This window comes from Urocitellus parryii, assembly GCF_045843805.1.
Source record: "Urocitellus parryii isolate mUroPar1 chromosome 13 unlocalized genomic scaffold, mUroPar1.hap1 SUPER_13_unloc_14, whole genome shotgun sequence".
Taxonomy (NCBI): Eukaryota; Metazoa; Chordata; class Mammalia; order Rodentia; family Sciuridae; genus Urocitellus; species Urocitellus parryii.
This window is the reverse complement of record NW_027551766.1, coordinates 1,264,590-1,271,330: the sequence shown is the minus strand read 5'-3', so window position 1 is coordinate 1,271,330 and position 6,741 is coordinate 1,264,590. Positions and strand designations below refer to the sequence as shown.

Here is a 6,741-nt window from a genome sequence, read left to right as displayed (position 1 = left end):
TCTCCAAGACACGACTGGGTTCCTTTTCATTATCTTTCTCATCACTGTGACCAACACACCCAACAAGAACAATTTAGAGGAGAAACTTTTATTTGTGGCTTATGGTTTCAGAGGTCTCAGGCCACAGCAGGCCAACTCCATCGCTCTGGGCCCAAGTGAGGCAGTTCATCGTGTGAGGAGGGCCTAGGGGAGGAAAGCACCTTTACTCATGGTGGTCAGGAAGCAGACAGCAAGAGCAAGAAAGAGGAAGGAGCAGGACTGGGGATATGGCTCAGTTGGTAGAGTGTTTGCCTTGCATGCACAAGACCCTGGGTTCAATCCCCAGCACCCCCCTCCAAAAAAAAATGAAAGAGGAAGGGGCCACAGAGATGCTCCCACACAGTTACCACCCAGTAAGTCCATTCAAACTGGGATGGACTGGTTAGGTTACAGCTCTCACAGTCCAATCACTTTGCCTCTGAACATTCCTGCAAGTAACCCAGGAACTTTTGGGGGTACACCTCACATTCAAACCATAACAAGGCATAATGATTGAGAAGGACTCACAGAACTCTCATGGCTTTTACGGAGAAAACCAGAAAAGTGGGGCTGGGGTTGTGGCTCAGTGGCAGAGTGCTTGGCTAGCATATGTGAGGCCCTGGGTTCGATCCTCAGCACCACATAAAAATAAATAAAATACAGGTATAAAAAAAATCAGAAAAGTGGAAAGGTGCTGGAATGGAGTGTGGGAAAACATAAACTTCCATGAGTTCTCACCCAGTGTAGTCACACAGGACAGGACACATTTAATTCTTCCAGAAAAGAGTGTGACAATGTATGATATTGTCTGTCAGGTAAGTTGCCTTGGAGACTCAGTGCCCAAAGTTTTATTGGGGGGGGCGCTGGTCACATAGACACCCTCTGCCCAGTGCATACTAAAATTCTAGATTCCCAGAGGAAGGCCTAGTACAACCAGATTGTTTGCAAGAACAGTTTAAGAAGAGTTTGGGAATGCTAGAAACTCTTCTGAAATTCCAATTTCTGGATTCTAGCCAAGGGACATCCTTATAAGCAGGGCTTTCCAAAACCAGTCTTAGATCTGCTGGGTTAGCCTTTTTCTGCACAACCAAGAGATAGAAAGGGCCTAAGAAAACTGCAGACCTCAGACACAGTGCTAAGCGAGCTCAGAGCAGGAAGACTCTGCTTCAGAGCACTCACAGAGGATCCCTCCCCTAAATCTGCCACCTAACTGTATTACTCACACCACTTTATTTTCTGTATGTCTGATGCTTTGATTCCTGGCTGATCTCAGAGGGACCTCCCTTCTGAGGGAGAGCTAACTCCTGGAGCTAGGAAAGGATATGCAAGTCACCCAATCCAGAGCCCACATCCTCTGCTGCCTTTCTTATTGGGCTCTTCTGCTGTGGGTCACTCTTCTTTTTCCCTAACCACCCAAGGGTCAGGAATCAGACAATGGGCAGCCCCTACACCTGAAGTTCACTGAAATCATTCAAGCCAGCCCATCCTAAACCTGCTGGTCTGGCTCTGCCCACAGTCATGGCTTAGATATGACATGTTTAACAAATGTTTGTGTGTGAGACAAATAATCAGAGGTGAAATGGTTAGGTGACAAGAGCTATGACCAAATCAACGGATTCACCCACTGATACGGATTAACTGGGTGGGAGCCATAGGCAGGTAGGCTGTGAGGAGGAAAGAGATCATGGGTATGCCCGTGGGGCTTATATTTTGCCCCTGTGAGTAAAGCTCTCTCTACTTTCTACATGTCCTGTCCTGAGCTGCTGTCCTCCTCCACACCCTTCCACCACAATGCTCTGTCTCACTTGGGCCCAGAGCTACCGCATTGGCCACCTATGGATCTGAAACACTGAGCACCATACACTTTTCCTTCTCTAATTGTTCTTGTCAGGACTTTTGGTCACAAAGGTGGAAACGCTGGCTAAAACACCCACAGAAAACACAATAAAGGCTCTTCCCTGTGTCTTCCTCTCAATCCCCCTGCTCCTGGTTAATCCGGGGGCTTCCCTGTGTGGCCCTGTGTGGTGGACAGCACCCCCTTTGTTGGAAACCATGAGGAACAAACTGCCTTCCTAAAGGCAGCCATCTCCTGACCTACTGGCCTCACCATAATCGAACACCAGCCTCTGGTCCCACCGGTGATGGTGACTAGCTCAGTAGCAATGAGGTGGACAAGTTAACACGGAGGAAAAAGGAGGAAATAAACCAGCCAAGTGTGTGAGAGTCGTTCGTCCTCTAGGGAGTTGTTGAGAACCCATAACAGAGTGGCCTTGCGTGGTGGACGGGAACCAAGGTCACAAGCACAGTATTCTTCTCTCCATCCCCCGCACACACCAGCTCGGTGCCATTTTCTTCCCACCCCTTCCACCCCTCCCACCTGAAATGTCCTCCTCTCTGTTCTCTATTTACACCTGCACCATCCATCTGAGGCATGGCCTTCCTGAAGAATTGCCATCCATAGGAAACTGCCTCTTCTCTGCACATCTAGCTGCATCAACTGTCGCAGACAGTTGGCTCCCTTTATCTCCTGAAGCATTCCATTATGCCTTTCCCATTGTGGTTTCCCCTAATAATGACAACTAATTATCATAAAAGAGAATCACAGTTTCAGTTTCAGAGTTTCTCTCTGAAGTCGGAGAGACCCCTGAAGTTAAACCAGGGTTCAGTGACATCTCAAAGAACTGTAAGGAACCTGGAGTCTTAAAACGTGAACTTAAACCGGAACTTTGTTTTGTCAAAGCTTGGATTCTCCCTCCACCCTCTGGCTAAGGACCCTCTATGTGACCCCAATAACTGCCTACACACTTCCCAACACTCACCCATCCTCCGCATCCTGCTGGGTCCTTATCTTTCATCTGGTTTCATTCTTGGATTTGTAACTAGGAAAAAAAAAGTTAAGAAGAATCCAGAAGAAAGGTACAAAGGTAGCCTTTGCATGGGTCTATTATGTGGGAAAGCTGCTGAAACACCCACAGAAACCACAATGAGGGCTTTCCTCTGGTTTCTGTGTGCTTCAGGATGGTCATTTTAGGGGTTTAATCAAATCCAAAGTTACCAACTTGTCCTAATTTACCTGGGATTACCCCCATTTTTAAAAATTTTTTTTCTGTTTGGATATACATGACAATGGAGTGTATTTTGCCATATTATACATATATGGATTATAACTTAGGATCCCATATTTATGGTTGTAGATGAGGTGGAGTTTCACTGGTCAGCTATCAATTCACATAAGCAAGCTGTGGAACCAACCTAGGTGCCCTTCAAAACAGATGAATGGATAAAGAAAATGTGGTATATATACACAATGGAATATTACTCAGAATGAAAGAAGAATGAAATTATGGCATTTATCAGTAAATGGATGAAACTGGAGACTATCATGCTAAGTGAAATAAGCCAATCCCCTAAACCCAAAGGCCAAATGTTCTCTCTGATTTATGGATGCTAACCCACAACAAGGGAGGGTAGGGAAGGGAAGAATAGAATTCACTGGGTTAGACAAAGAGGAATGATGGGAAGGAAGGGGGATGGAAATAGGAAAGCAATATGGAGATTCCTCAAAAAACTGAGAATGGAAACACCATTTAACCCAATTATCCCACTCCTCAGTATATGCCCAAAGGACTTAAAAATCAGCATATACAGTGATATGGCCACATCAATGTTTATAGCAGCTGAGTTCACAATAGATAAGCTGGGGATTATTCCAGCTTTTAAACTGGAGTCCCAGATCCTGGGTGTCCAGGGTAATTGGTCACCCCAGCCAAGTTAAAGGCAGAGCAAGTCTAGAGTTTGTTTTCCAGAAATTGTGAGGAAATGTGGGGGATTTGCTTTTTGCTCCTGAGAAGGATGAGGCTGCAGATTGCCATATGCTTATTTTGGATGCTAAGTCCAGAATGAGGGCATAACATCTAACTGACCTCACACCATAACTATAAAGCACATGAAGAAATGGAGGCATGGAGGGGTCATTTGCTTGAGATCATCCTATGAAGTAGCCTGGTTAAAACAGGAAATTAATGGATCCAAGTGGTAGATCATTCATTTCCAGAGCTGTGTAATATTCCATGATATGAATATACCTGAAAGTATGTATCCATTCTATTATTGGTGGACATTTGGGTTCTTTACAGTATTTGACATATGTTCTGGAAAGTGCTATGAGCTTCAGTGTTTAAGAATAGAATTATCTACCTTCACCTTTACTGGATAATGGCAGACCCATTCCAAATCTTCTGTAATGCCTGATATTCCCACCAGGAATTTTCATTGCTCCTTATTTTTGCTTTCAATGTTTTCTTTGTCACGCTTTTCACTTTCTGCCAGTCTTAAAACTAGGTAGTAGTATTTCATTGTGGTTTTCATTTGCACCCTCTGATTCCTAATGAAGTTGAGCATCTCTTCATCTGTTATTGGCCAAGCACATTTCTTTTATTGTGAGGGGCATGTTTAAGCCTTTGGACAGCATTCTGCCTTGACACCGTTTGCCCTGATGGAACACACCGTGTTCAATGCTTCAACTATATTTAGTGCATAATAGGTACTCAGAAATGTTCGATGACTACTTATTCAGTCGCATTGAATTAAAAGAGGTTCTTACTCATTTTGAAGCCCTCCACTCATTCCAGTGAACTTAGTTTTTTGCCTTCTTAGTTCAAACATACTGTGAGCATCAATCAAATTGAGGATTACACCACCAGGGAAGACGCAGGTAAGAACATAAGCACGTGTTTTTTGCCTCCTATGTAGTACATATTCAGTCCTGGGCTGGGACCTGATGAATGAGACAGGACACATGGTCCCAACTTCTCAGAAGCTGAACATGCTAACACTGCAAGAGAAGCAGTCATTCATAGATGTCACTCATACTTGAGCACATGCCCAGCAAATACTTGTATGAGAAGCTCTATGAACCTCCCACATAGGTTCACTCTCCATCTTGAACCTGGGGCCCAATCCAGGCCCACAGAGAGAGGTGGGATAAGGTCAATGAATGGTCACTAGATAAGAAGCTAGGGTGGTGGACCTTCTGAGGTCACATAATTTGCTTTCTTCTGTCTCCATTTCTCACTGTGTCTGTGGGGATGTTTTTGGCTGCCCTTTCAAATGTGCCTGAGGGTCAACTATTAAGCCTGCTCCCAAGAAGTCTAGCTGCCAGGTTGCTCCAGGTTATAGATATCATGGGTGGCAGAGGAGAGCACTCAAACCATGGCAACCGGGAAGCAGAGAGCGCTCCATTCACCAGTGACAAGACATAAACCCCGTAGGCACATCCCTGTGACCTATTTCCCCTAGCCACACCCTACCTGTCCACAGTTACCATCCAGTTTATCCGTATATGTGGGTTAATCCATGGATTTGGTTACATCTCTCACATTATTGTATGGTCTCACATATGAGTTTCTAGGGGACACCTCATATCTAAGCCATAACACCCTCAAAATCGTCTATGTCAATGCAGTACTGTTCAGAGGTAAATGATTGGATTAGGAGATCTGAAACCTAATACGTCCACCATAGTTCGATGGACTAACTGGGTGGTCACTGTAGACAGGTGGGGCATGGCTGGGGGAGGCGGGGCACTGGGATTGTGCCCTGGAAGAGTCACCTTCCTGCTGCCCCTTCCCATCTTTCCCTCTGGCCACCAAGAACAGTGCAGCTTTCCTCCACTGCTCTCCTCCGCCATGCTATTCTCCCTCATCTTGGGCCCAGAGCAGTGGATTTGGTTGGCCATGGACTAAATCCCTGAAAACCTGAAGCCAAAATGAACTTTTCCTCCTCCAGGTTGTTCTTGTCAGATATTTTGGTCACAGTGATGAAAAGCGGACTAACTGTGTAAGCCCCAGGAAACTGTGAGTTCAGTGATGATCTCATTCCAGCCATAGGATGGGCTACGAGGTTCATAGCGGCACCTGGACGGGTGCCTGGCTCATACTGATTGCGGAAATTGTTGGCGGGAGCCTCCATGCTTTCTCCCTTAGTCTCTCCCCTGCACCTGGCTTGGAGAAGAAATTCAAGATAATCGTTTCCAAGGAAGTGATCCTGGGGCTCTCCTATTGTAGGGGCTCTCAACTTTGGAAGCACTTGAGGAGCTTTCAGAATACGGATGCCCATGTCCCAGGCCCAGGGTTTTAACTGGTCTTGGATGAAGTCTTAACCAAAAGGAGGTGAAAAGATCCCCAGCCACCCTAAGTGCAGGGAATCCATCAAGACACTGTCCCACCAGGCTTTCCAGCCGCTGCTCTTCCTCCTCACATCTTGGAGAGAAGAAGGAAGGTAAGACAGTCACAAAATTGCCTCCCGAAGGACATGTATGTCTAGGTCAAACCCCTTGCCATCAAAGGAGATAAAGAGCCTCTGTCTTTACCAGATGTCTCCCAAGAACTCTCTCCCACCATGCATTTAGAACTCAAGCAGATCACTATTTTTACTGTTTTTTTCTCCTCCTCCTCCTCCTCTTCTTCTTTTTTAAGATGCCACCAAGCAGCCATTGGCTGGTAATGATTCCAGTCAGATGCAAACAATTAAATTAGAAAGAGAAGAATGCACGTTCCATTACCAACCCCCGCTCAACTCACTCCCAGGCCTAATTGCCTTTTGAGTTCCCCAGACAGCTGTGGTTGATAAGGCCAGTGCTCCCAAAGAGCCAAACTTGAACCTAGAAGGAGGGGTTTGGAGTAGAATTGAACGCCTCAACCATTGCAGGGTCAGCCAAGAGAA

At 45.7% G+C, this 6,741-nt stretch overlaps 1 non-coding gene across 1 annotated transcript; it reads left to right on the top strand.

Annotated features, from left to right (window-relative positions):
- The first annotated feature begins 260 nt into the window (after positions 1-260).
- On the top strand, positions 261-333 carry Trnaa-ugc (transfer RNA alanine (anticodon UGC)). Its single transcript has one exon. It is a non-coding gene; the product is annotated as a tRNA-Ala (tRNA).
- The last annotated feature ends 6,408 nt before the right edge of the window (positions 334-6,741 follow it).